Raw genomic sequence first — 8,740 nt, 5'->3', positions numbered from 1 at the left:
AGGTTTTCCTTGTATAATTTAGAAATTTATTTATTGTTAGCCAATGCCCGTAGATTATTACCATCTGCCTAAGAGATAAATTTTAGCTATACTCTGTTCTGTGGGGTCCAGAAGACATTAGTTTGGATCAAGAAGTGGGCATAATCCACTAGAACAATGAGAGGTACCATTTTTTAAAAAGATTTTATTTACTTATTTATGAAAGACACACAGAGAGGCAGAGACATAGGCAGAGGGAGAAGCAGGCTCCATGCAGGAAGCCCGATATGGGACTTGATCCTGGGATCCTGAGATCATGCCCTGAGAGCCAAAGGCAGACGCTTAACCACTAAACCACCCAGGCATCCCAAGAAATACCATTTGGAAGAAAGAAATAAGATTGCCCCCTGCCAGTGATGCTTTTATTCTCATTCTTCTTAATTCTTCAAAGATCATGCACAGTGAATCCAAGGCCAAAGCTGCAAGTCGTTTCAGTTCCTGGGATTTTATTTGACAGAGTCAAGGAGATTCTTTAAATTGTGAGGCTCATATTCCCAGCCCCTTATCTATTCCAATGTCCGCCTACTATCCTCTCTCTGCTGCTGACAACCCAGCATCTATGGGTAAGCAGACTTCTGATATGCCAGCCCTCAGTTTCAGCTCCTGCTGCTTTCTCCCATCCATTGAGTATACTGAAATAAACTGTTCAGGTGGAATGAAAATATCTAGAAAGAGGAGAGTTAATCTGAGTTAATGTAAAAGTATGCAGAAGGGAAAGCTCCCCAAGATGTGCACTAGTGGTAGGAGCAGTAGTGTGGGGTGATGCTCATCCTGCCAGGGTCGCTATTTCCACGTGGAACATCTTAATTCGGGTTTAATGTGGTTAAAAATTTTTGCATATTACTATTCTTTATTTCACAATTATAGCTACTTTAAAAAAAATACTTCATAAAAATTTGCTGGGTTTTCCACTTAGTTTTTAAATTATAAAGGACACATAGCATTACTGATAGTTTGAGAAGTAAAGATAAGGGAAAATAATCACTCATAATCCCTAACACAATTATTATCTTTGTTTATTCCCTTCCAGTCTTTTTTTATAAGTATGCTTTTATCTAGTTGTAACCACAGTGCAATACAATTTTTAGTCCCTTTCCCACTTAGCATGTGTCACTTGAATTTTCCATGTTGCTGTATGGTCTTTATCCTCCTAATGGTGGTATGATGGTCCATTGTAGTGTGTCATAATTTACTTACCCATTTAGCTATTGTTATCATTTTGATTGCTTCCAATTTCTCACAGTTATAAAGCATATTGTGATAGGCATCTTTTTGCATATTGTTTTCCCATATTTTTGTTATTTGTTGCATTTTTAAAAGTGTCATTTAGAATCCAAGATATTTACTCAACAGTGGGAATCACATGTAAGCTAATGGGGAAATGGAGCATTATTTAACAATTACAGTGGGAAAATAGAGTATCATTTAACAATTTGTTGGGTCTTCACTATTCTATAAATTGAGGGGAAACATGCAGCATTATGGTATTAGCACAATCGTAGGTGTTTAGACACCTTGAAAGTACCTCTGATTTATTCAGAGCTCTTGGGGTGTTGTTAGGATTCTTCTGTCCTTAGTAACATGATTAAGTACTTTAGTGATGGTCTTCATGGCAATTTTAATGCCATATGCAGATACACAAGAAGCTGTGTGGAAGGGTGGCAAAAAAATCAGCATAGTTTTGCTGATTTGCAGCATAGTCAATATCCTGCAAGAAGGATACCAGTGCATGATAACCTATTTATCTGGACTTCACCTAAAGGTGTAGCTGCAAAGCAATACCATTCTTGTCATGTTCAATGTCAATAATGTCCTTAGTGAGTGTCCAAATGAAGGCTGTGATCCTTTGCTTAATATTCCAGAGGTACTGAATGTGTTGGCCACTCACATGCCAAGTACAGGCTTGTAATTACAGTGACATTCTTGACGTTTTCTCAGTGTTGCAAAAGTTTTCTTTCATGACACATGCTTAAGACTAACTAGAACACTTTTTCTGTCTATCTCTGTTTTCTTGACCAAACTTCATTCCCTCAGCATGAATACAAAAGGGTAAATTTTGGGAGGCAAGAAACTAGGGTTCAGGTTGGTGGGCCTCTGTGAGCTAATAGCAAGGAAGAAAAATAAGCATTGCCTTTTTTTAAATGGGGGAAAAATCAGGAAAAAGGCATGCATAAAGGATTTATCCTTTCCATGAAAACATTGATTAATGAAATCTGGTATGAACGGGGTGTCACGCCCTTTAAATATTAGATTTCATTACTTAGTGGATGGTAGGCTTCTGAAAAGGGATATTCTGCTTTTGTATGGACACAAATGCTTCATGCCCTTGGAGTGATCAGAGATGAAAATGCCTCCGGTAACCGAATCACTGGATGGGGTGAAACACTGGGCTGGACAGATGTGCTGTCAGGAAAGGACTTTTGCTGATAAAAGGGACAGCTGCCCTCAGGATGGGGTGTAGTGGGGGGAGTCAAGCAAGAGGGAAGGAAGTATGCAAGGGAAGGTGACCCAACCACACGAAGCTAAGTCTCTTGAGCCCCCAGCTGGGAAACTCCACCAGCTTGCTAGCTCTTCCGGTTCTAGCAGAGCTGGCCAGACATCTGGCCTCTGTTCTAATTAAAGTGGGCAACCAATTTGGTGGCTGCAGTGAAGGAAACAGCAGCAAAATCCTCCTGGCCGTAGGGTCACAAGAAGGCCCTATATAACTCTCCAAGACTGAGGCTTTACCAAAATTATATCCATTTCCGCAGGACCATTCAGTTCAATTCTACTTAGATTTATTGACTGCCAGGTAGATACAGAGCCCAGACCTAGCCCTCAGGAAGCTCTTGTTTATTGGAGGGAAGTAGACAAGGGGACAGCTGACTATGGTATCAAGAGAAATGAATTAGACACCATGTTAGAGATACATGCAGGGTTCTGAGGAGAGAACCCCCAGATTGTAGCAGAGGCAGCAGTCTATTCTTATTGAGAGAGTCTGGAAAGGCCTTCTGGGGTAGTTGACATTTTTTTTTTTTGGGGGGTGGGGGAATAAAAAACATCCAAAATTTATTCTCCAAGACAGACAGCATCAGCAGGTAAAAACTACAGGAGTTTCTCCACAGATCCTACATTCACACGGGCATGATTCACTTAACAGGGAGAAAGGCTCTGGTGTGTTCTCTGTAACAATATCCACTTCACAGTGTAAATGGGTACTAGCATGGTGTTCTCAACTTACAATTCCAGAAGGAAAGGCAAAATATGGCAAAAAAACCTTTGGGATCCTAAAGTCAGGTGCAATAACACAGACCAACTTTTGATAACAGTCTTGATCTACTTTTCCACAAGGAAGGAGATTCTCCACTTGGAAATTAAAGTCTTTCTTTCTCCTTCCTTGTTCAACCATCAGAGCATGTTTCATCATTACATATACAAAAAAGGGAGGGGGGAGTTAAAAAAAAGAATCATGAAAATATCTTCATTGTCCAGCTGCTCCCACCACACATCAACTCAGGTTTAAGGCATGGCGTCAGAACACTTCAGCAGTCATAAAATAGGAAAATAGATACTATGGCTACAAAAATAAAAAATAAATGAGGTAGATAAAGCTTTCACACCCATGACTTGCCCGTTCGAACATCGTAGCCTTCATGCAATACTCAAGAACAATCTTCATACTAACTTGGCGTAAGCTGCACCAAGGGCATTTTTTGTACAAAGTAGTATGTGAATGAGGGAGTTGACATTTGCTCTGAACTTGGAATTTTGAAGTTAGCTTCTAGGCAAACATTCAGAAGGATCGGCATGAGCAGAGAAACAAATTCCCTAAATGGAATTTCCCACCCAGAATTCTCCCCTCTCTTCATGGGACTGAGACAAAAGACTCATTCTAGTACAGTCACAGAATTTCTCACATCTCAAGGGTGGCAGCTCAGGCCCTGTGACCTCTAAGACTAGGGTTTAGACAGAGGCAGCAAGCCAAGAGTGTGGCTTTTCACCCGACTTGAATTGTTGAAGAAGGATCAGTTTGGTGCCTCAGTATCTGGCTTATGTTTATGCTCCAAACAATGCATAAGGTAGCCTGTTACTATCAGGAATAATTAAACCCAATCTTCCCAGGTTACCTCCTGCTAGGTAGTTAGCCTGCACTTGGCTCTGTTGGTGGCATTGGCTACAGGCAAAGTGAGAGCTGCCCATCTCCATGTAAATGAGCCAGTTGGAGCTTATTTGTTAACTATTTTCTTTCCCTTCAGTGCCCCCTCTGATAGTCAGTCCTCTTCCATCCCCCTCTTCTTTCCAAGTGCCCAGTGATTGGTTGGTAAGATCCAAAAAAAAACTATGATTTGATCTTTGTTACTGAAAGCAAAAATAATTTGTTATGTATATTTTATAAGAAAATGTGTTTTGTTTATAGCTCTACAGTCAGCCCTCCTGTCTCCCCCAACTTCTGCCACCGCCTAATAAGCTCATGTCAGAGCTCTGAAGTAAGTTTGCCATAATGGTAGCCTAAAGGACATATTTTGTAAAAATGAAAAATGAACATATTATTTATATATCAATAGTGTAAAAAGCATTGATCAGTACAAGCAGCCTAATGTTTTGTTTCTCTGTTTCCCCTCCAACCCTCTTTGCCTTCCCCTGCTTTCCCCTCCTTTCTTGCCCCAGGTACCTGTGACACTCTTCACATTTAGAAAGAGAGTTCTAGCCTGTCCTGGTCAGTTTGTGCTGGGATTCAGTGTTTAATACAGAGCCTTCAACGGCTGAGCCTCCAAAATGACTCTCTGACAGCCAGCCATTAATTACCATCATCCGCGTCTAATTCATTCATCCCTCTCCCTCTCATGTAGAGGGACAGCTAGGGCTGAGGGCACTCAGGGAAATGTAGGCATGATTCCATGTTCTTTATGCAGAGAGGGCTGCCGGAGACTTTGTTGGATGCAGGGGCTTTAATTGAATTGGCTTGCCAATAAAGCTGTTGTCATTCAGTAAGTGAATTTGTTGTACTACTCGAACCACAGCTGCTGCAGACAGCCCAGAATTTCCTGAAGGCAAGCCAGACCCTGGGCTTGCCTGGGTTCAGCCTTTTTGATTGATCTCAAAGGCCAGGCAGTGTGTCTCCTCCCACCCCATCCATGTCCCCTCACCAGTGGGGCTTGGTTTTGGCACCCATTTGGATGGCAGCGAGTTGCAGAGGCAGGATTGAGCAGGAACCTGGTGAGCCAATGGATATGACCTTAGGGGGTCTCACAGGGTACAGGGAACCCATAGGAATGTTAGATTTATAATTGGAGGGTAGGAAAGCCTTGCCCACCACAATTGGCTGTTTTTTCAGTCTCTAGACAGCTGCTGCCCTGGGCTCCATCGAGCTGGTCACAAGAGGTTATCGCTTCCCATTGTAAAAAAGAAATTGAGAATATGACAGTTAATATATTTGTAGAGCCTTGTTTAAGAGGTCGAGTGGTATTGAGGAAATACCACAGCAGTAGAACTGGCATTTATTACTGGGAGATCGTTGGGCCAGAAATGCTCTACCTCTCCCCACAGTTTATAAAACATGGCAAGATTGGCAGGTTGTATGATTTATGATGGCTTTAAAGTAACATCAAGATTAAGGAAAGTTTTTCAAGGGGCTACAGGGCCATTTTTATTTTCTGTGTCCAAGTGCTTGCGTGTAGTGGGTTCAAGTGGATGGGTGCAGGACCTGCAGGCAGATTTACATGTTTTTGGTGTCTTTACAACTTATACACCTGGAGATTGCTCATTGAGCTCTTTTTTCAAGGGATTTCTCCCCTTGTAATTTGAAATTCTCTGAGCAGGGCCGAGACCTTTTCAGGGAGCCTACTCTCCAATTGTAGAATTCATAGAACAGAAGAATCTCTAGTGTGTTTTCAATTATTCAAGAACAGAGGATTTTCCAGCTCTTGCACCTGTTCTCCATAGCGTACCTACCTCTTTGCCCTTTCATTGTATCTTCACCAGGAACTTGGAGGGAAAAAAACCCCTAAGCCAAATTTAGTTTTTGTTTGGGTCCTGAAATTCTGACAACTCAGAAACTCTGTATATTAAACCTACGTATTGTCCCCATTCTTGACCTGACAAATGAGGACTGAATTGATATGCCACATGCATGGCTCTAAGATTTTAAGAAAAAAAAAAAAAAAAAAAGATAGTGGTGCACAGGTGAAAAATACTTTGGGATTCTCTATCAGCATGAATACATGGAGTGAGAGAGGGTGAGGTGGAGAGTACACAGCCTCAAGTGTGTGTACGTGTATGTGTGAGAGAGCGAGCAAGTGAAAGTCAGACTTTGATGTCTGACTTTGGGGTGAAATAGAGAAAACAGTGCTTCTAATTCTAATCAGTAAATCTGTTGGCCATAACTTTCTCTAGTATAATCATGACTTATAGGCTCTTCCCCCAAATTAAATCATGGCAGATGTGACTATGGAAATATAATAATTACAGTTTTGTTTCATGGAGGTGGATTGAACTACAAATCAAATTTAAGGTCCATCTTCTGAAGCTTCAAACTTATGCTAATTTTTTCCCAAAATTTGTTAACTCTTAAAGTCATAACTAAATGTTTCTCTTTTCTTTTTTTTTTATAATGTTTCTCTTATCAAATGAAAAGCTTGTCTGTCCAAGCCACAGATGTTCTGAAATAGTAAGAAAAAGACAAAATAAATTAAAAATATTCCTCCATATGGTAAAAGTGTACTTCCCAAGGAAAGGATTTTGGTGGCTGCTTTTCTCCATTCCCACCACCTAGACACTTCCTACACTCCCTGTTCTGTCTTCTGGGCTTTGTATCCTTCATGTTCCTTCTCCTCCCTGACTTCCTTACTTTGTCTTTCCTCCCATGTTTCTCAATCTTTTCCTCCTGGTCTCATGCTGTCACATATCAAAATATGTGACAATATCTAAGAATAATATTAAAATTTTAAATGGTCTTGTCTTTAAATATATGATTTCCTTAACTGCTTCCCAAAATGATTATTCCTCCTGCATTCATGTTGGGAGGTTTGCATAATTTGTACTCAGTAAAGAGGCTACCAGGACCCTGGTGATTGCTCCCAGATGCTACTTCCCACTAGCTACCATCTTGGTTGGAAGTCTTGGGTCCATGTTGAACTTTCTAAGGTAATAAATTCAGAGGAACTCAGCTGAGACCAACCCATAAGAGTCTTCATTTTGAGTTTCTGCTTTTCATAATGAGTGCCTTTTTCTACTTTTCTTCGATAAGTGGAATTAACATCTCCACATGAACTGGAAAGGCTAACTTGACCTTAGTTTCTTGAGGATTTTGCATCTTGCTCTGACACCTTCAATGACTTCATCAGAATTTAGGTGTATTAAGGGATCAAGGAGCTTGATTGTTATGTGTGAAGTTCTCAAGGTGTTTTCAGAGCATGTTTCTAAACCAAATTATGATAGTCCCCAAGGAAGAGGACTCTCCATGTGCCAAATGAACACACCTCAGTGTGAAACCTCATGACAAGCCAGCATAATATTTTAATCATTTTCTATCAGTGGCTATGGAAAATGGTTGTGGAAAAAAATATAATCAGTATCCTTTGTTCTTCCCCTGCTTTGGTAAGCATTGTTTTCACTTCTCTTTCCAAGATTCAGAATTCTACTTTGGTTCCACTGTTACTTTTCTTCTCAAACCGGGGTATGTGGGGTGAGGTGGTGGTATGTTGGGTAAACCTTGGGGCTGTAGGATCAACATGGTGATTTTCCTGGGGCATTTATTTATTTAAGAATTTTTGAGGAAGTGTTGCTGTTTGTAGTGGGCATCATGGCTTCAAGGTTACTTTGTGGAGTTGGAATGCTGGCTGTGCAGGTCCTCAGGGCCCACAATCCCAATGGGGTCACCATGGTGCACTCCATGGCTTCTAGAGGTGATGATAAAGATCAGGCGACTAGGCTGGAAAGGGAGGTCAGGATGGCTGCATATAATATGTTAGCTCCCAAAGGCAGCTTCACACACCAGCAAAGACCCTCATTTAGTCCCATCTATCACTGGCAAGTGAATCATGGGCTGCATCTGTGAGGAGGATAATACTGTCAATCATCTGGTTCTGGCTCCACAAAGGCAAGGCCCAGCAAGGCCCTAGTTGTAGAATCCATTGGAAACTAGTGCTCCACCAGCTGGCCCACTGAGCCTTTGCACTAACTTATTTAAAATGTGCTGCAAAGTTTCTTCTTTCCAATAAAGACTAGCTATACTGCATTGGCTCCTTCTTCCATTAAAAACAAAAATTTTTTTTTTGAGGAAAAGTAAACTGATAGAAAGATTATTATTACGTTATGGAGTTAAAATTTACATTTATTTTAAATAAATTGAAAATTTTGCATTAATTTTAAATAAAATCAGGAAACTTCAAACTTCTGCTTGGGATTCTTTACATCAACCTCCAACTTGGGTCCCCAGAAGTGTGATTTTACTCTTCTCTGAGTGAAGGGTAGGAAGTCACATGACCTTTGAGCCAATCACCCTACTGAATTTCTTATCAGAGCTGAGAAAGATTTATTTGTCTGATTTGAATTTTAATATCTTTAGAGTATGGATTTTATTGTATGTATAATGTTAAATTCAGACATCTCTAATAATGGTGCTAGATATTAGTAGTCATATGCAACTGTAAGAAGGGGCAAGACTTCAGTCAGTTTTAACTCTTCTTGGTTAATGATAATGTCTGGATGTGCATATAGTCAA

The 8,740-nt window shown here is 40.5% G+C and overlaps 1 pseudogene; it reads left to right on the top strand.

Annotated features, from left to right (window-relative positions):
• The first annotated feature begins 7,819 nt into the window (after positions 1 to 7,819).
• LOC112915351 (cytochrome c oxidase subunit 5B, mitochondrial pseudogene) lies at positions 7,820 to 8,184 on the top strand (annotated as a pseudogene).
• The last annotated feature ends 556 nt before the right edge of the window (positions 8,185 to 8,740 follow it).

Source organism: Vulpes vulpes, chromosome 16, assembly GCF_048418805.1.
Source record: "Vulpes vulpes isolate BD-2025 chromosome 16, VulVul3, whole genome shotgun sequence".
NCBI lineage: Eukaryota > Metazoa > Chordata > Mammalia > Carnivora > Canidae > Vulpes > Vulpes vulpes.
The sequence above is the reverse complement of the archived record's forward strand: the minus strand, read 5'-3'. Positions and strand labels throughout refer to the sequence as shown.